Below are 19,909 nucleotides of genomic sequence, written 5' to 3' on the forward strand. Positions count from 1 at the left end.
AGATAATTTTTATAGGCCACACACTCATCAAATAAACATCATCCTCTGTATTTCTCTATAACTTTATTTTTATTATTTTTATTAATTACTTACTCATTTATAAAAGTTTTTTTTCAAGCCCCCATTCTGAGTGATGGCAGACACCCACTTTTACTCATCACTGGGGCTCAAGGTGACTTTAGTATTTTCCAAGTTGCATTGAGTTCAGTGAATTCAGAATGTTTCCCTTTTTCCTCCTTTCCCTCAGTGTGGCATCTACATCCTAGAGTTGAGTAGTGTCTCGGCATGAGTGTGGGTGGAGAAAAGGCTGAGGCTTCTGGCCCAAGGTCATTCTTTTTCCAAGGATGGTGGCTGCCCAGATGTATCTCCTGGTGTTTGGTCGCTGGTATCCTTGCCTCAGGCGTGCAGACACCACTCTGTCCCAGCTGGTCCCTGGCTGCCTGGTCTCTGCCATTCTCTGGCATCTTTCTCTCCTAATACTGAAACCATTTTATGGGGTACAGGAAAGCCCAGCTGTTTTCCAGCACCATGCTGGGGCCACTGGAGACTCATGGGCACCCAGGGCCTCTGTCTCTGGAAGAGTATTCTGACCCCTCTTTCTTTCTGGAAGCTGCCCCCCCCCCCCAGGGCCAGGGAGGCTGGTGTAGAGTGTAAGAGTAGCTCCTCTGAGAGTCCCACTGCTTTCTCTCCGATGCTCTCTCCCTCCTCCCACCTTTGGAGATTTTATGGGGGTGGGTGGTGGAGAGACAGGAAAAACTGGTTCCAGTTGATCACATATTCTAAGTATTTCCTGTCTTGCTTCTCAACAGAGAGCATTGACCTCAATGGCCAAGAATGTGATGTCTCTCTTCTCAGGTCCTACCATGACATCTTTCCTAAAGTGGTAGGGGCTTCAGTCTAACTGACCTGGTGAGTGAGGGTGGACATGAAAGCAAGGAATGCAAGGTGGCCTGGTACAGGGACACTTACCCTCTCCTGGCACAAATACAATCTTACCTAATTTTTCACACAGTTCTATTATGTAGTTTCTATTATCAGTCCCATTTTACAAATGATGAGCTGAGGCTTAAACGACTTGGGTGTTGAACCTAATTCAGTCACGAGATATTTATAGAATGTCCACTAAGTGCCAAGCAGTCCTCTGGGCTTGGGGGGAATACGGCAGTAATCAATACAGACAAAACCCCAGCTCTCATGGAGCTTACATCCAAGCGGGATAGTGGGGAGTAGGGAAGAAGCAGCAAGGGAAAAGATCAACAGGTAAACCATATCGTTTATCTCACCTTGATAAGCTCCAGGGAGAGACATAAATCATGGAAGGGGGTTATGAAATGCCAAGGAGGATGTGGCTTTGAACAGCTTGCCTTTTTGAGATGATAAGATGGTTGAAGATGATGGAGTAGACAGACAGGAGCTGGAGGCAGGGACCATGATAAATAGGTGACACATTAGAAGCCTGAGGGCACAACATCCAGACTTTGTGGCTTCCAAGACCCCTGTGGCTAACAAACCAAGAGCTGCAGGTGCAGAACCTGTGCTCGCCTCTTCCACCTCTGCCCCAGGGTAACAATTAGATTCATTATAATTCATTTGCATAGAGGTTAGCACCCCCCACTGTGGGGGAAGGCTGCCATGATGGCTCCCCCCCACACACACACACACAAACCTTGTAAGGTCAAAAATTCCACTTCCCAACCTGTGGGAGGAGTCCCCCAAATGATTGGAAGGAGCCTCTATTAGAAGCCACCTCATCTATTACACAAGACCCCACTCACATAAAATGAAGACCCCTGTAGCCTCAGGGCTGTTGCCACCTCTGGGCCTGCTGGTTCTCCCACCTGGAGAGTGTATGTCCTTAATTAACTGCTTTGTGCTTCGTACTTTCCTTCTGGCTATTTTTATTCAAGCCAGTTTCCTCAGGTAAATCTTTCTTGGGGAATCCGAGAACCAAGACCTCCATTCACACAATGCAGACTCCCCCACCAGTAACAAAGAATCCTATGTTGGAGGGAAGCAAATCCCAGGGAGAGGGACCAGCAGGAACAAAGGCCTTTAAGTAAGAATCTGCTTGGCTGAATTGCTAAGAAAAGGAAGGGCCAAGCGTTCTAACCCAGTTAGGCTGAATGCACCTTATCGGGCCCAAATTATGACTGCCATCATTGCTATTACTATGTCTTTGCCATCAGCCTGACATCACCAACTCTCTCTTCCATGTTAGGGATCTTGGTGGGTAGTTGGAAATTCCAGATACTCACTCTTCACTCTCCCTGTAACTAGGGATGGTTATAAGCCCCACGTGCAGAAACACCACCTGGGTTTCAAATCAGGAGTCAGCGATGCAAGGAGAGATGAAGAGGAAGAGTCTTTCGTGGCCGGCGGCCGAGGATGAGAGCATCATTCGTGGTTGAGTGGGAGCAGTGGTGGACACTGTCCAGGGCTGGTTGTGTCGTCAGCGTGAGATACAAGGTCAGGGCGAGGTGAGCAGGACCGGTGTCTGCACTTGACCAGCTCTATGCCGCGACCTTGGGTGTTGCTTCTGGCTGCGTAGGCCTGAGCCAGGTTCCCGAGACTTCACAGCCATTCGTTGAATTAGCTATTATCCATCTGTTTTCTCCTTCAAAAGTAACATAGATTTTATTTTTAGTTCAATAAAAAAAAAAAAAGGACTGATGGCAGAAACATTTTCATCCTGCCACCCTATCTCTCCAAATTTGGGGTTTGCAAGTTTTATAAGGTTTGCATGATGATAAATAAGAAATAGAAATGTTATTAAAATTGAAGTGAATTTCCTTTCGGGATGTGGAAAATAATGAAAAAGCTATTTCATCTGTTTTCTTTCCTATTTCAAAATATAGAATGGAAGATGAGGCCGCTTGCTGTTTCGACATTGTCAGGCGTGTCTCAAATGCCCTCGTGTTCTCACGTTACCCCCGCAAGGTCTCCGAGCAACCAAAAGAAATGGCTCCTGTTTCTCTCCTCTGCTTTTGTCTTCCCAGGGCAGTGAAAAGACCAACATGTCCTTGGAACATTTCACGTCACCTGAAAAACAGCCTTTTTTTTTCCTCCCTAAAAATATATTGACTAAAATAAATTAAGTACAAAAAAAAAATGAACACGCTTTCTTGGTACACATTGCCCCCCAAGATTATGATACTTTAGATGGAGTCAAAACCCACATCTCAGGCCTTTATCTATGCTATTTTTCCCCCTTAAAATTCTTTTTTTTTCTTTTTAATTTTTTAATGAAAGTTAATTATGGACAACATTTGGAGAATTAGCTTTATAAAGTCAACTATACCAAACTGAAGCCCTCTGTCGTCATCTTCATTACCCCCTTCTCAGAGGCAACCAGTTGTCCCCAAGAAGCTGAGAATTTTGTTATTTACTCCCTTACTCATAGTGCTACTTTTTGAGTGTTCGTTTTAGACACCATCTAAGGACTTTCCATCATGGAAGACGGATTTTATCTGTCTTTGCTCTCCCGAACCCACTTCACAGTCTTCCCATTCCCCACATCCTCGTTATAATACAGCAATAGTATGGTTTTGAGAGATAAAAATCCAGTGTTTATATTATTATTCCATGTGATGATCTTCACAGGTGATTCATTTAGCCACCTGATCGTTTTTCCTTTCCTTCACAACATTTGGTTTTTCCTAGAACTAATATTTGTCATATTTTTCATGGCCTGGGATGGCATGTACGAATCAGTAATTAAATTCCAAACTCTTCGCCAAATGTCTACCTCTCCCCTCAAGACTTCCATTTACGTAAAGCTTGTCATCATTTTCTCCTCAGGAGCCTCCTGACTTCGTTCGGTCTGCCTTGTGCACAGCAGTCCCCCTGGCATCTGTCTCCGCAGCATCTGTGGGGCTGTCCTCACCTCTGGCCTGGTCTGGCCCTCTTGTGAACTGTGCCCTACATCATCATCTTATTCTGATTATTCCCTCATTTTGTTGGAGTGCCTCCTCTAGTGGCTTCCGGAGAGAGTAGAATGGAAGGCAATTTGCGTGTGTGTGTGTGTGTGTGTGTGTGTGTGTGTGTGTGTGTTGATCTAAAAATGTTTTTATTTTACCTTCACACTTTATTTATTGGATCTATTTATAGTTTGGGAATAAAATTCGAGATTAGAAATTAATTTCCTTCAGAGTTTTAAAGGCATGGCTCCATTGTCTTCCATCTTCCAGATTGACATTGGTCTATAGCTTCTCTGATTCCTGAAACTGTGTGACCTGTTTTGTTTCTGCCCCCACCCCACCCCTGGAAACTTACGGAATTTTGTCATGGTCCTTATTCTTTGGAAATTTCACAATGTTGTGCCTTGGTGTAGGTTGTTTTTTAATTTTTTTTTAATCCATTGTTCTGATGAATACTTTTAATCAGAAACTCATGCTTTTAGTCCTGGGACATTTTCTTGAAATATATTTTTGATGGTTGTATTTACCTCATTGCCTCAGCTTTCCTAGAAATTTCCTGTTATTTGGTTATAAGATCTTTAGGAATTATATTTTTATTTTATATTTTACTTTTTGGTCTTTCCTCTCTTAGCTTTGTCCACTTTCTTGGAGATCTTTTAAATTTTTCTGTTGTGTTTTTCATCTTTGTTAACATTTTTTTCATTTCCAGGATCTCTTGGGGCACCTGGGTGGCTCAGTCGGTTAAGCGTCTGACTTCGGCTCAGGTCATGATCTTGCTTGCGGGTCATGAGTTCAAGCCCCATGTCGGACTCTGTGCTGACAGCTCAGAGCCTGGAGGCTGCTTCAGAGTCTGTGTCTCCCTCTCTCTCTGCCCCTCACCCACTCACACTGTGTGTCTCTCTCTCTCTCTCAAAAATAAATAAATATTAATTTTTTTTAATTTCCAAGATCTCCTTTTTGCTCCTTGAATATTTTGTTTCCATCTTCCTATGCGTGGCCACAACAATAATTTTCAAAAGCTGTAAATGATAGGTATTCTTAAAAGTTTGCCTTTTCCTAGTCTCTATTTTCTCCATGTTTCCCCATTTTTTTCTTTTATCATCTATGATGTCGGAACATTTCATTAAATACCTGGATTTCTGATCCAGACAACTGAGGAGTTGTCTGATTGTATTTCAGGATGGGAGACTTCAAAGCTGAGTAGAGACTTGTCAACAGTGAAATTCAAGGTAGATGATGTGGGTGGGCTTTAGCTTACAGAACTCTTCATGTCAGCATCTCACAGTCTGTGCTTTTTGTGTTTGTCAGATGCCCCAGAGATGATGCTGGTCTCTTTCCTGGAGTCTATATGTGCTTTATCTGCCAGCATTCTGGACTCAAGGAGGATATAATGCTGAGGGTCAGCATTTATTAAGTGAATTTTTCTAACTCCCCTTATTTTTAGTATGCACATTCATCTCAATTATGCTTAATGCCCTGCAGTTCAAAAACCCTTTGTTTTAGAGCAGTGGTTCTCAGACCTTACCTGGAGGGATTGTTAGAAAAACAAAAACAAAAAAACAGATTTAAAGTTTGTGCTGTAGGAAGTCTGGGGCCCAATAATTTGCATGTGTAACAATATCTCGGGTGATGCTGAAGCTGCTGGTGCTGGGACTCTAGGGTGAGGACCACTGCTTTAGAGAACAGAACTCCAATCATCAGCTGGGTGGGCAGGAACAGTTGCCTGGCTGGGAAGGATGGTGGGATCTAGTTGATTGTTTACTAGACTTTCATCCAAGTCCACTGGTTTTAACCCCATCTTCCTCCAGTGTTCAGAAGTTCTTAGCGGCGGTGAGTCTCTGAGCCTTTGGAGAATTCTGGGATATGAATTGGGTTGTCTCTTGACTTTTCTCACCGCTGTTTAGAATTCAGCTTTCTCAAGTTTATGGAGTCAGCTTTCCATTTGTAGCTTCCACAGTTGTGTTGTTATTGCTTTCTCTCTTGTTCTTTTTTTCTTTGTTAACTGTATGGCTTTTAAAATCCCTTTACTGTCATTTTACTGAGGGATTTCGGTAGGGATAAAAGCTTAATGAATACATCTAGTCCTCTATTGTCAGCCAAAAGTCCTCATATCTGTCTTCAATCCTTTTAGTTTATCAAGTGCTACTTCTCTTTCATTTATTCTATTATCAAAAACTCCAATTAGATGTATGTTGGAGCCTCTCAATCCATCCTCTGGGTCTGTTAATGGTCCTTTTTATCAATTAAAAAAACAAAACAAAACAATTTTTTTACCTTTCCTGCTGAGGTGTGATTGAATTCTTTGTTCTTAACTTCTACTTTGTTAATTTTCATTTCAGCTGTGTCTGATTCAGTTTATTTTATTTAGTATTTTATTTCAATGACTACATTGTTCACTTCTAAGAATGTGAGTTGGTTCCTTTTCATACATACTTCACATTCATTTCCTGATTTTTTTTGCAGGGGGGGTTCACTATTTCTTGCTCTTATTTCATGGAAATTATTTCTTAGTTGTTCTCTTTGAGAATTTTAAATACTCCTACTTTAATATCTTTGGCAGACTGATTTAATAAAATCAATTTTATGTGGAGAGAAAACATGTTCTGATTTTTAATGTTGTTAGCTTCTTTATTAGCTTTGGATTTTTAAAATGTGCTTTATACTTCTGGTCAATAGGATCATTTTCAGGGGAGGTTTTATTTTAGGCTGTTTTTCCTTCTCTTTCTTAATTCTTCCTTCTCCCTGCAGACCGGTTCTCATGGTCACTTTTACTGGGCACCAAATCCCCAGCTAAGAATCAGGTGTGCTGTCATGTGGCAATACCTATCCCAGGGGGGACAGTGGGTTTATTGAGTGAATCACTAAGGCAGCAGCCTCCTTATTTGGGAAGCTCTGACTATCCTCTAACGTGTCTGGCTTTGGTAGGAAGTGGGAAGCGTTTCCAGGTTTCAAAGTTTCGCAGCCTCACCCCAGCAAAGGACTCATCTTGTATTGAGCACTTTCAGCCTGGAACTGGTCACAGCCCAACAGGCCCTTGGGGCCTATCCACTAGGGGTTCACCTTTCTGCTCTGTTTCTGCTGCACAGCTGTGGTTACTTGTTTTATAGCCTGGCTCTGCTGCTTTGGATTCTTGAGTTTTATCTTTCGTGCTGCCCTGTGGCTGAAGATCCACTCGAGGAGAATGCCTGCCCTTTGGTGTGGGTTTGGCTTCTAGCTTTGCCCAGCAGAGCCGAGGATGGCAGAAAGGAATACTCAAGATTTCAGGTAGTACAAAAACTCCCTTTTTTTTTTCTGTTGTGCAAGATCTTAGAATAATCCCCACTGTGGGTAAGGGGCCATATACAGACATGATCTTGTTCCTTTAAAATTAATTCTGAGGCAGGGTGTAAGTTCAATCCTGCACTTCCTGTGGTGGCTTCTTGCAAAACCCGTCCTTGACCTGACTTAAGAAAACCTGAGGAATAGGGTTCTGTATGGTTTTGCTCCACTTGGGATTGGGGACGTGGGAGCTGATGCCCCTTTCCTCATTTCCCAAGAGGGGTTGTCCTTCCTTATCAAATTTAGATTGGCATTGATTTGCCCAATGTTTCCCTTTTCAACAATCCTTACTGGGTAACTTATTGGTTTGTCCCCTTGTTTGTTGGTGACAGTCCTTTTGCATGTGCCCTGGTTTTCCCAGTTAAAGCAGGCATGAGAGGCTGGAGACAGCTTCATAATAGCCACAAGAACATGTGCGTTAATGTGTTTCAGTCCCCACATTTTGGCACGCCCTAATGAATTCAGCAATACCTCTGGCTTGAGTACATATGCCAGAGAAGATCGCCTGACAGTCCGCGTTACCGTTTCGTAGGCCAGTTGCTGCGGTATAACTTGAGCAGCTTCTTCATTATCTGTTTACCTGGAGAAAACTCTGTTGCAACCTATTCATGAAACCAACATAAGGCTCAGTGGCTCCCTGCCATATAGTGGCTAAGGAACCTGGTTTTGTCTTTGTGTCCGGGACTCAGGATGAGGCAGCGGATGCAATAGGAGAACATTGTTGGAATAACCCACGATCGGCCTGGGCTTGGGCTTGAGCTGGGGTATAATGGCCAACCATAATGACTATAACACCCTGTAGCATTTCTATTCCTATCGGAATACCCAAATCTCAATTACAAATTGCCTGTGTGGTACAACCCTCTTGATATTCTAAAGTCCACACAGCATGCTGAGTGGGGGGAAGTATGGTTTTTGTTAATGCCTTCCAATCCCAGAGTGTCATTTCATATCCACTTCCTATTGCTTCAGTTATCCCCTTAGTAAAGCAGCTTTGGATACCATTCTCAGGAATACTTCCTTTCAATTCCTTAAAGACAGTAAACGGGAGGGATTGATGCCTAGGTTGGTGTCCAGCAGTGGTAATGACAGGGAATGCATGAAACTCCCCAGCAGTGTATCTCTCTTGTAAACATTGCTGCGTAAACGAAGGTTTATGTCCCCCTGGTATAGGTATTGGCTTTAAGGGATTGGAAGGAATAGGTACAGGAGGAGGCGGTGGAAGGGAGTCATCCTCCATTGTAGGAGGTGCCATAGGAGAGGTGGGTGTTAGGCTTGCTTTCTTAATTTGTTCCTTCTCTGGAGATACATGTAATGGGCATAATGCCGTAGGAACTAAATTCCAGGTCACTAAGATGGGAGCAGGAACCTTCTCTCCTTTTTCATGTTTTCTTTTAAAAAAGTTTCCCACTTGTTCCCATAGATTTAAATCAACTGCACCATGGTTGGGGAACCAGGGGCAGGCATCTCTATTGCTCATAACAACTTAAGTGATCTTTTGTGACAGTACAATGAGCCACCTTTAAAAGCTGCTGTTAAGTTTTTAAATATAATAGCTGTTCCTTTGTCATTTTTTGGCCCATGATAAAGAAAGAGAAAAGAAATACTCTCACTGAAAACTACATACGTTGGCAGCTATCCCAAGCGCACTGCTGTCCCTTACTGGGATCTGAAGTCTGGACAATTTCACTTTCTTCTCCTGAACGTGTGGATTCTGCCACCTGAAAATCTTCCTCTCAAGGCTATCACTGTCACGTCAGGGTCACCAAGTGTGGCTTTAGCTTTCCCAGGAAGCAGTGTTCTACTTTGCAATGCATTCCCTATAATCTGCTAACCCAGGAAGGATATAGCTATTTGATTTCCCACACTTTTGTCCCACCCCCTATTCCCAAGACTGGTGACTTTGGAGCCTGAAGCTGAGCATGACTAGCTCAGTCCCATCCACCCTCTCTTTTGTATCTATCTCTTGCAGACAATTCTCTGTGTCCTCATGTCATAACTTTTACAAGAGGTGACCCCGTCCCTTAGGGGTAAGGCTTGTGGCTGTCTAATACTATCCATCACTGGGTGGGCAAATCAATCTAACTTCTGGGATTCTGCACAAGCAAGGCTGTGTTGTCGCCCACCTAAGAATACAGTGGAGCTGTTATTGGTAATAAATGTGATACTTTGATTTCCATATATCTGATTGCTAATGCCTGGCTCTCAATTGGTCCTAAACTTGGATGGGAGAGGGGAGAGAAAATTATGTATTTGCCCTCTGAAAGCCCTAATATTGCCAACATGTTTAGAGAAGAAGGATCTTATCAAACTAACTTTATTAGAACCAGTTTAATTTCCCAGTAAACTTTTATCTTAAATCCAACCTAACACTCTCTATCTTTTAGGTTACAGATTTAGTATGCTTGTATTTGGGGTATGTATGTATGTATGTATGTGTGTGTGTGTGTGTGTGTGTGTATTTAAATAGAATTATACATATATATAATTCTATTTCTGTTCTATTTCTATTTTCTCATTTTACTCTTTTTATTTCCTCTGATTTTCTGCTTGTTTTCCAATCCCTGTCTTTTAATGGATTGACCATGTTTTCTTTATCCTCTTGCCCCATCATGGGTTTGGAAACTTCTCATTCCGTATCTTTTCTTGTAGTCATTACCCTTAAATTTTTTAACATGCTTGCCTTAGCACCAATCGTACTTTTCCCATTTCATATGCTTTTTGTCCTGTATTTTAGTTCTACTTTCTTCTTCTACCTTCAAGTTAGTCATATTATTAATTTGTAATAATTTGATGTTTATTTAGATTTATTCACATGGTTTCCAAGTTCATTGCTCATCATTCAGTTTTGCAACTTGGTGACCATCCACTCTTTCAATGTTCTTCAAATATAGCATTGAGTAATTTTTTGAATGAAAATCTGTTAGTGGTAATTCTCATAGTTTTCGTGTCTCCAGAAATGTCTTTGTCCTCAATATTATGATTGAAAAATGATATTTAGCTTGACATAGAATTCTAGCTTGACCATTATTTTCCCTCAGCACTTTGAAGATATTATTCCACTATAGTGTGTTGTCTTCTGTTTCTGTTGAGAAGTCTTCTGTCAGTTAATCTATTCATTTCTGTCATTGCTTTTGAGATCTTTCCTTTGGAGTTCCAAAGTTTCATTGTAATGTATTTCTTTGTGGTTATCTATCTACTATCTATCTACCCATCTATCTACCATCTATGTATCTAATCTCTTTCTTATGACTAATTGTGAATCTCAAATCTTACAATTTGTGAATCTCAAATCTTACAATTTATTAAGTATAGAATGTTCTCTGCCATTAGCTATTCAAATACTCCATCTCCCCCATTCTCTATATTGTCTCTTTTTGGGACTCCTAATAGACATGTGTTGGATAGTTTCATTTTTATCTTCACATCTTTCATCTTTCTTTCTTTCTTTCTTTCTCTTTCTTTCTTTCTTTCTTTCTCTTTCTTTCTTTCTTTCTTTCTTTCTTTCTTTCTTTCTTTCTTTCTTTCTTTCTTTCTGCTACATTCTGGGTAATTTTCTCAGATGTACCTTTGAGGTCACCAATTCTCTCTTCCTTTCCAGGTAATGCATTCTTTAACTCATTCATTGCTGCAGGCGGGGGCGGGGGGGGGGGGTTGTTTGTTTCAATGACTTCATTTTTTTAATTTCTATTACTGTTATTTGTTCTTTGAGACAATTAAGTTGTAATCATTTTTCAACATTTATATTATCTACTTTTTGTTTTGTTTTGTTTTGGTTTTGTTTTTTTGGCATCAGCCCTGCTTTTTATTTTACCCACTAACCTAACTCTTGGTAGATTTCCCCCTCATTTCATTAGTTAGGATTTGCTTTTACTGTGAGTTACAGAAATAAATAAAATAGAAGTTTCTTTTCTTCTCATATAAATGTCCTGATGTGATGTAAGCAGTCTGTGTTGCTAAGGTGACTCCACAGTTTTCCTCATGGTTCCAGGTGGAACAATAGCTGTCACATCCATGACCCAAACAGCAGGGTGGGCAAAAAAAGAAGCAGCAAAGGGCACTCATCAGCTGCCCTTTGAGGAAATTTACTGGAAGCTCCCATACACCACTTCTGCTTATAAGATATTATCCAGAATTTAGTCATATGGCTACCCCTAGCTGCCAGGGAATTTGGTAACTTTTAAGAGCTAAGCAAGAGAGTGTGGAAATTCTTGATATAACTAACAAGACAACGCTCTACATTCAAATACTCCATAATATCGAATTATGTGCACATCTTTAGTGGGGCTAGTATGACTGTATGACTCCTATACCACTTGGGTTGAAGGTTCAGTCCTCCCAAGTTTTCCAGCCTTGCTGATGCCAGGTTCCCCAAAGTATCCCTTGTTTGGAATTTCATTTTTTTTTTTGTTAACTTCTCCTGTTGGGAGGGCAGGGTCACCAAACAATATGGATAATAGAAATTTGAACTCCAGACCTGTGTGAAGCATGTCCTTATGGTTACATATTCTTAGAGAAGATTTTATTTTTTCTCCCAGAACTCAACCAAGATAGACAAGCAAACCTGTACACAGAGAATGGGTTGAATGGATTTTTAAGTCTGTTCTTTTACCCAGAGAGTCCTGGCTTTATGCTTTCACTCAAGCATCAACTTGTGCAGGCCTTAGGCTTGGCCTTTTGTTCTCATGTAGACATAAAAATCCAAGCCTTTAGGTCAATGAGACTGACACCCCAAACCCCTTTTCATCTCCCCACCTACTTATCAAGTTGCAGGGTCAGCTCACAGGGGTGTAATTTCCTCTTTATTTTAACCCCCTTGGATTTCTCTTACTTAAAACTCTTCTAAGCTCATACGCATTTTATCATTTCTTTCTAACATTTCTAGGTATTTTTTAACAGGAGGATTTCAAATCTGAAATCTACCAGTCTAGCCTTTTACACTTTTAATTTGATTATAATAGCCAGAATGTATTTCCATTGCTTTCCATCAAGACTAACTGACAGATATAATTTGTGTGTTAGAATCTGCCCCTTTGGGCCTGGGCCTGATTCTTGTTGTTCCCTGAGGTTTAATGTTGTGCTGGCGAGTTCCAGCTAGAGAATGACAGACGGGCACTCACAGGCTCCCTACATGATTCCCCACTAGAGCAGTTCAGAAAGAGTATCTTATTCCAAGCCGACTTAGGCAGACCCCATGAACTCAGCACTCCCGTGTACAAGCTTCGTGGAGCTCCAGCTCCAGCACTCTCCTGTCTGAGGTAGCAGCTTGGGGATTCAGAAAACCCTAGCAAGAAGCACATTTGTTACTTAGGAGGGACTGACATCCAGCCTATTGATGCCAGTTGCACTGAGGAATCAGAATTTGACAGCAAGGCTTTGGAGTATAGGGATGAAAGCATATTCATTCCATCAGGGTGGAACAGGACCCTCAGTGCCTACAGCTGGGATAGAACTGGACCAGGTGCTTCCCTGGCAGACCCTGCGTAGCTGTGGGGTGGTAAGAGGCACTGGGGTGGGAGGAGTGCCCAGGGTGCATGGACAGAGGAGTTTGGTTCATCTGCCCTTTGGTGTCTGGTCTGCTGCTTACCTCTAAGTCACTTTGGGCTCACTCTGCCCTCTCTCTTAGCGCCAGGTGTTTTGTTTGCTTGTTTTTGTTTTTGTTTTTGTTTTTTTTGCTAAGGAAATGAAGATAAGCTGGTCAGCCATGCCTAGTTGGCCATGTTGCAAGGGCCAGATCCCTCACAGCTGTTATATATGTGTGGGAGAGAGGTCACGTTCCCATCTTCACATTACAAATGAAGAAACTGAGGCCCAGAGAGATGAAGTGAGTTCTCTAAGGGCAGAGAGTCCCCGAGTAGCAGAGCTGGGGCTCAGATCTGAGTCTTCCGACCCCAGAACTCACTCCTTTCCACAATGCCACCACTGTAGAAATATAAAGTAAAAGCAGGGAGAAGGGGATTCACAGTCTGTGAGCACCTCCTCTCTGCCAGCTGCCGAATGGGCAGATTCAGCGTCCATACAGCAGTCTAAGGTGATAGGTTAGTTTTCTTAGGCCTGTTTTACAGATGAGAAAGCTAGGTATCAGAGACTTCCCATGATTTACCCAAGGTAACATAGTGATTTCAAGAGTTAGGATTTGAATCTGACATTGTCTGATTGCAAAGTCTGTGCTCTGTCTCTCTCTTGCAGTTTCTTTTTACAATACTCTCCAGATATTGGCATGCTCCCCTAAAATCCATATGCATTTAGACAAGGTTCAAATCAATTAGTTCACACTTTGGTGCTGAGGCTCCTTTGTGCCAAAGGTGATCAAGGTGCTTCCAGTTTTATGCATTCAAACCCAAAGAGGCCTCTTTCCCTACTTCTTGCATGACAGCCCAGAATTGAGAACCACGGTGCATATGGTGTTTGCAAAATGCCAGTTGTGTATGGGTGTTTAAACTTTAGTTTTGCTGCTTTTAATTTATTTATGCAAGCAAGCCGCCTTTCATGAATTTTAATCTGCGCTGCCTTAAAGAAGTGCTTTCCAAATGGGACAGCATTTGTGATCACCACTAAGCCATTCTAACTGCTTGCAGGCCTGGGGAGAGAGGCAGCGGAGAATATTAGCAAGCTCTGAGCAGTCCCTGTGTCATCCCGGGCATTGTGGCGTAAAATGCGCTTCGTGTCTAGAAGAAAAAAACCCGTGACTCGAGTCTTTGGTTATTTTTAATGCTGAGCGGCAGAACCACGGGGAATATTATGAGTTCCTAGATTTCTGACGGGAGGGATTCGCAGCGAAGTGCTTTCTTCAGGAGAGAGAGAGAGACACTGCTACAAGTCTTTATTCATTTATTTATCATGCTTCAGTTCCCTAAAAAAGAAAACACTTCTCCTGTGCAGGGGAAATTGCTTCAATGGATAGATTGCATTTAAATAATTTAAGTATAAAATTACTCGAACAGGCCGACTGATATTTCGAAAACGAAACAGTCACGATCACTTAAGAGCACTGGCGAAGTTCGTGATTCGGTGTATAGATGAGGTCTGAGAAGAGGCTTTTGTCTGACTTGGGGTAGAGGCTCTGTCCTGCCCCAGTGGCTGCCCTGGGGACAGGCAGTTTCTGGTCAGGTCCTGCATGGAGAGGACCAGCAAGGAGAGGTCACACATGTGAAAGACAGGTGAACTGCTTGCAACTTTTGGCCCACCTGTTTGGGTTTTAGCTTCCATCTAAGCAGCGAGGAGGATTGGAGAAGGCACCGGGTTGATGTCCAAGAGACTCTTATCTTGCCTGAGTGAGCCCACTGCTCAAGCTCCTGGTCCTTGATTCCCCGTCTACATGACAAGAAGATAATGCCAACCTCACAGTGCTGTCCAGGATGAAATCAGCTTCCAGAGAGGACCTGGCATGGTGCCTGGAATGGAATGGTCCATTGCATCATGTCTACAGCACATTCTGGGACGCCATTCCCACCAAGATGCCATCTGGGCCTAGAGAGAGCCTTTGCATTCTCAGGAAGACTTCATCTAGGCTAGTGATAGGCTCTCTGTGTTCTGCCTATCTATGCCCACGCAAAATATTGTTAGACTGAGGAGTTCTCCCTTTGCGTTTGCACAGAACATTTCTTTAGGTGGGTTTTATGACCCACTAAGACCCTGCAGAGCCCAGCAAAGAAACAGCTCTGTGGTCGAATGCATTTGCAAAATGCTATGCACCACGTGCCCCTCTTGGAGATTCACCATGCACCCTGGCTCTGAGAAGTCCTGCTGACAAGAAGCCTTTTTACTTTTTGCTTTTTAACTCTGCATCTATTGGTCCTATTTGGCAATGAGAGCCTTCCCACCCCACCGTCCACACCAAATGCCCTATTCATATCTTTTGAAATAGGACTTAGTGAAATATACTTAAGGAACCTGCCCTTAGGTGGTTCTTCCTCCTCCCACCCAGCTCTACTGCTTTCTGTCTTATTTTTCTTTGAACCAGGTTTGGGACTGTCCTCTTCTGTTTACTACTAACTAATTAAGCAAATGCACTAAGTGCTGGTCTTAAGATCAAGAAAGCATCATCGGTATCGAATCATGCAGAAGCAAGATGGAACAGACACATAATAGGGAAGAGTTAATCCCTGGGCAGACTGTTACTAGTATGTGTGAGGTAAGTGCCAGTCTTAGGGGCATTGGAAGTGGAGATAAAGAGAGACACTTCATGACTGGCTGGAAGCAGCAGGTGGACACCCGAAGGAGACATCACAGCCCATTGTCTGTTGTCTGTTGTGGGCAGTGCTTGGGGGGAATTTGCCTAGGAGGTATTCTAAATTCTATGGAAGCAACATGTATGGGTATGGGTGGCGGCTTCTCAGCAGCACCAATGTTTACTTTGAAGAGAAAATGTCTGCTTTGTAGGCAAATGTTTTCAGCATGGAAATGATCATTGCAATTGCTGTGGTTGTCACAAATGTTTCATCAGAGCCGATAAAGCAGCTGAGTGTTGGCAAAATCGATGAAAACATCTTGAGAAGTGTTCGCTGCCTACTTAGCCGTCTGTGGCTCATCTGGTGTGAGGGAGGAGGGGGGCAGGCGGTGAGCTGAGGCCACACATGAGACTGGAGAGGCAGTGTGGCATGCTGGACTGGCAAGCAGGCTTTGCAGTCAGACTGCCTTCTTTGCTCCTGTAAGCTCTGTGACCTTGGGCATATTACCTAACTTCTCTGTGCCTTCATTTTCTCACTTGGAAACTGTGGATAATAATATTACTAACTTCATTGTTATTACATTGTTATAAACGTTTAAATGAATCACTATATACTTGTCATTTGGTAAATATTAGCTAATATAATAATTCTTTGAGGTTTAACATCCTCACACCCATTGTCTCATCTGATAGACTTTACACAGCACGATTTAATCAACAAGTATTTATTGAGCATCTTTGATATTCCAGACCCTGCCCTTGGGGCTGGGGACCCACTGGTGACTGAGACAGGACAGGTTACTGTTTTCTCAGAGCTCTCTCTGTACTAGGGTAGACGGAATAATCAAACACATAAATAAGATACCTTCAGAGAATGACAAGTGTTATAAAGAACATAAATCAGAGTAATGGAAAGGAGATGTAGTGGAGTCACAAATTGCCCACTGTACTCAGATGGATACAGAGAAAATATATTTTATTTAAGTTTCTAAACTTCCCTGACACTCATCATGTGCTTCCTGATGGTTAGAATGGAAAATAACTAGCTTTCTTAGCATAATCTGCAATTTTGATCTGATGCAAGAAGCTGAGGAGCCTCTAAGATTTGGCTTCTCCATCACTGACTGCACATCAAGAAGACATCTGGGTATATGGAAAAGGGGATGTCTTATCTGGCACCCTGTGCTATTCTTGGATCAGGGGCCCCAGGTCTGTGAGGCATTCTTATACTGTCCTCCAGCTTCTCTGGTCTCTGGAGTAATGATTCTTCTGTCTGGTGGCACTCATCCCATTTGTGTCTGAGTCTGTGAAAAGTATTTAGCCTTGTTTTCTGTTCCTCAGCTTAATCTGGACCTGGTAGCTTTCCTTGCCAAAAGATCCTCATCTCAGCTCTCTTTGGCACTGGAGACCCATCTGAGGCTCTGCATCTGCCAAAACACAACCAGCCCTGGCCTCCATTCTGCATCCTCTGCTGGGACTCACTACTGCCATTTTTACAATGGGCTCCATGACAGGTGCATTTACTCCCAAATCAACTGCCTTTTGAGTCCCCTTTCAGGAACTTCGAGTCTTTTACACACCCCATGGGAACCAAGAGAAGCCTAGGAGAGCTGTAAACCAGAACCTCCTTCTACTAACTTTTCTGCAATGTCAGAATGGCGGGGGTAGGGGACCAGCTGCCAGGATATGCTCTTTCCCCAGAGTCCTGTATCTGAGATGGCAGAAAATTCCCTGTCCCCCTCATGGGCTCCCCTCATGCCAATCTGGATATCTCTAAGCCACTCCCCTTTAAGGTTCAGTTCGGAGATGTTGGAGGAGGAGAAATGAAAGCCTTGGGATCGGACCTTCTCTTCCTCCCCCTCTGTCTCTATTCTTTCTCTCAAAATCCTCAGGCAGAAAAGGATAGAATTATCCATCGTCCATGTCATAAACTTCTACTCTGAGGTTAAAAATGTCATGGCTGGACTCTGACATGGGAAAGAGCTATCTCTGACAGGGAAAGAGCTTACAGGCCATCACTTCCACATTTACAACAAGAAAAGCTGAGAAAAGGAAACATGAAGGACTTTTCTTAGGCCTATCAGGGAACTGAGGTAACAGAGTAAACAAACATCCCAATATCTGGAGAGACTGGTGAATCCAAAAAGATACAGGCGAGATCTACTTACCTGGAGCTGAAGTTGCTGGAACCACAAATTCATAGGAACACTGAAACAGTAAGTAATGTTGATGGATGGTCTGAGGCTGAGTATGGGTCAATATGAACATGGAAGACTGCTAGGGGCTACAGACTTAGGGGAACCACCACACATTCATGAGCTCTCTCTAGGAAAGGTTAAAGATTCAACAAGAATTCCCTGGTGGCCCTGGCAGGGAAAAGGGAAGAATAATCATTGTGAAATATGCCCAGAACGTTCTCCACAAACAAGGCTTACTTTCCAGGAGGGAAAAGATTACCAGAGCCTTATCCTACCTTGGAGAAGGGCAAGTTGCCAATTTCAGCTCCTTCTAATTTGCTTGTCCCACCTAAAGGGGCGGGGAGCTATGCCAATGTAGGAATACTTGTGAAGACCACAACCGAGAGAGACAAGCCTACTATAGGACTCAGATTTAATCATAAGATTAGACAATCCTACCCCTTACCCATCTTAGCACCACACCAACAGGCCTCCAGCAGAATAGTAGATTTTAGCTGAAAGATTTGTTAAGACTCTCTTGAGGAAGAGTACTTGGGGAAGCTCAAAGACAACAGAGGAGACTATTACAAGGACATGGTGCTTCATGAGGACATGAAGCCTCTCATACCTACAGCAAACATTAAACATAGCCCAAATTCTAGCTAGATTAACCCAAATCCTCATACTAAAGACCTATTTATTTCAGTTCCTACTACCCAATACAACATGTCTGGCTTTCAACAAAAAAACTACAAGCCATGCTAAAAGTCAAGAAAATACATGGTTCAAAGAGATATAGCAAACATGAGAATCAGACTGAGATATCACCCACATGTTGGAATTATCCGACAGGACATTGAAAGTAACTATGATTAATATGTTAAAAGCCTAGTAGAAAAAACATACAGCATGCAAAAATAGATATGAAAATGCTAAGAAAGACTCAAAAGGAAATGCTAGAAATCATGACTGTAACGAAAATAAAGATTTCCCTGGATGAGTTTATTAGTAGACCAGACACACTGACAAAATAATAACTTTGCAAATAGGTCAATAGAAACTTCTGAAAATGAAATGAAAAGAGAAAAATGAGTGAATAATAATAATAATCCAAGAAGTGTGTGACAGTTTCGAAAGGTATAACATATGTATATTGGAATACCAGAAGAAGAAAGAAGAGAGTGGAACAGGAAAAATACTTCAAGTAATAATAGTGAGAATTTTCCAAAATCAACAACAAACTATCACAAATCCAGAAAGCTCAGAGAGTATCAATAAATATCAAAAACCTACACCTAAGGCATATCATAGTCAAGCCACAACACACACACACACACACAAAAACCATTCTTGTTCCTATCAAGGAACAAGATAAGAATGCAGCAGATTTCTCATAAGAAATCATTTAGGTAAAAAGAGAATGGAGTGAAAATTAAATTAAATTTAAAAAATCTACCTTATTTCCCTTAAAATCATAAGGGAAAGGAGGGAAGAATTGGGAATATTCTGTTCAAGTATACAAATGAAATCATATAAAGTTATTTGAAGGTGCAATTAGGTTAGTTTAAAATGTATATTGGAAACCTCAGGGAAACTACTAAAATTATTTTTTAAAGAAGTATAATTGATAATGCTAAGTGAAGAGATAAAGCCACATAAAATGCTATTCCAATTATATGACATTCTTAAAAACTTAAAACTACAGAGACAATAAAAAGGGCAGTGGTTTCCAGGGGTGGGGAAAGAGGGAGGATTGAATAGGTGAAGCATAGAGAATTTTTTAGGGCAGTGAATCTATTCTGTGTGATGCTATAATTGTGAGTTACAATTTGTCAAAACCCATAGAACTTTGTGGTAAAGGGGTACATTTTAATTGTGCAGATTAAAAAAAATCATTTAGGAGGTCATGGGATCCCAGGATGGAATGTAGAATGTGACAAAACAATCTAACTTTTTAATATATGTGTGAAACAACTTCCTTTAAGGGGCTGGAGCAGAAAGGTGCTAGCATCAATAACTATGGAAATGAGTGGAGTCTGGAAGAACCAGAGTTAAAGGAAACTGAACATAAGCGTTGTATTCTAGTTGATGGAGTTGTTTCCCATGCTGATATGCGTTAACAGTTTTGATATTACTATGTATGTATCTGGAATTAAACAGGTGAATGGATAATGGATGGTGGGAACCAGATTTCTCACTGTTGCAGTGTGAAGTTGGAGATAAAGGCAAGAGACAAGAATGATCCATGTGGTGATTGATTAAAGTTGGAAACATCAGTAATAATTTATGTTTATGCTTCATATAGATATAGATGGTTATGTATGGAA

At 41.9% G+C, this 19,909-nt stretch overlaps 1 long non-coding RNA gene across 2 annotated transcripts in view; it reads left to right on the forward strand.

The window, feature by feature from the left end:
* LOC128311816 (uncharacterized) overlaps positions 1 to 3,486 on the forward strand; it is a 154,624-nt gene extending 151,138 nt beyond the window's left edge. For both annotated transcript variants that reach the window (XR_008290442.1, XR_008290443.1), the window contains 2 exons: positions 2,278 to 2,477; positions 2,856 to 3,486. This is a non-coding gene — a long non-coding RNA (uncharacterized LOC128311816). The remainder of the gene's footprint in view (positions 1 to 2,277; positions 2,478 to 2,855) is intronic.
* The last annotated feature ends 16,423 nt before the right edge of the window (positions 3,487 to 19,909 follow it).

The sequence above is a fragment of the Acinonyx jubatus genome, chromosome D1 (genome assembly GCF_027475565.1).
Source record: "Acinonyx jubatus isolate Ajub_Pintada_27869175 chromosome D1, VMU_Ajub_asm_v1.0, whole genome shotgun sequence".
Lineage (NCBI taxonomy): Eukaryota > Metazoa > Chordata > Mammalia > Carnivora > Felidae > Acinonyx > Acinonyx jubatus.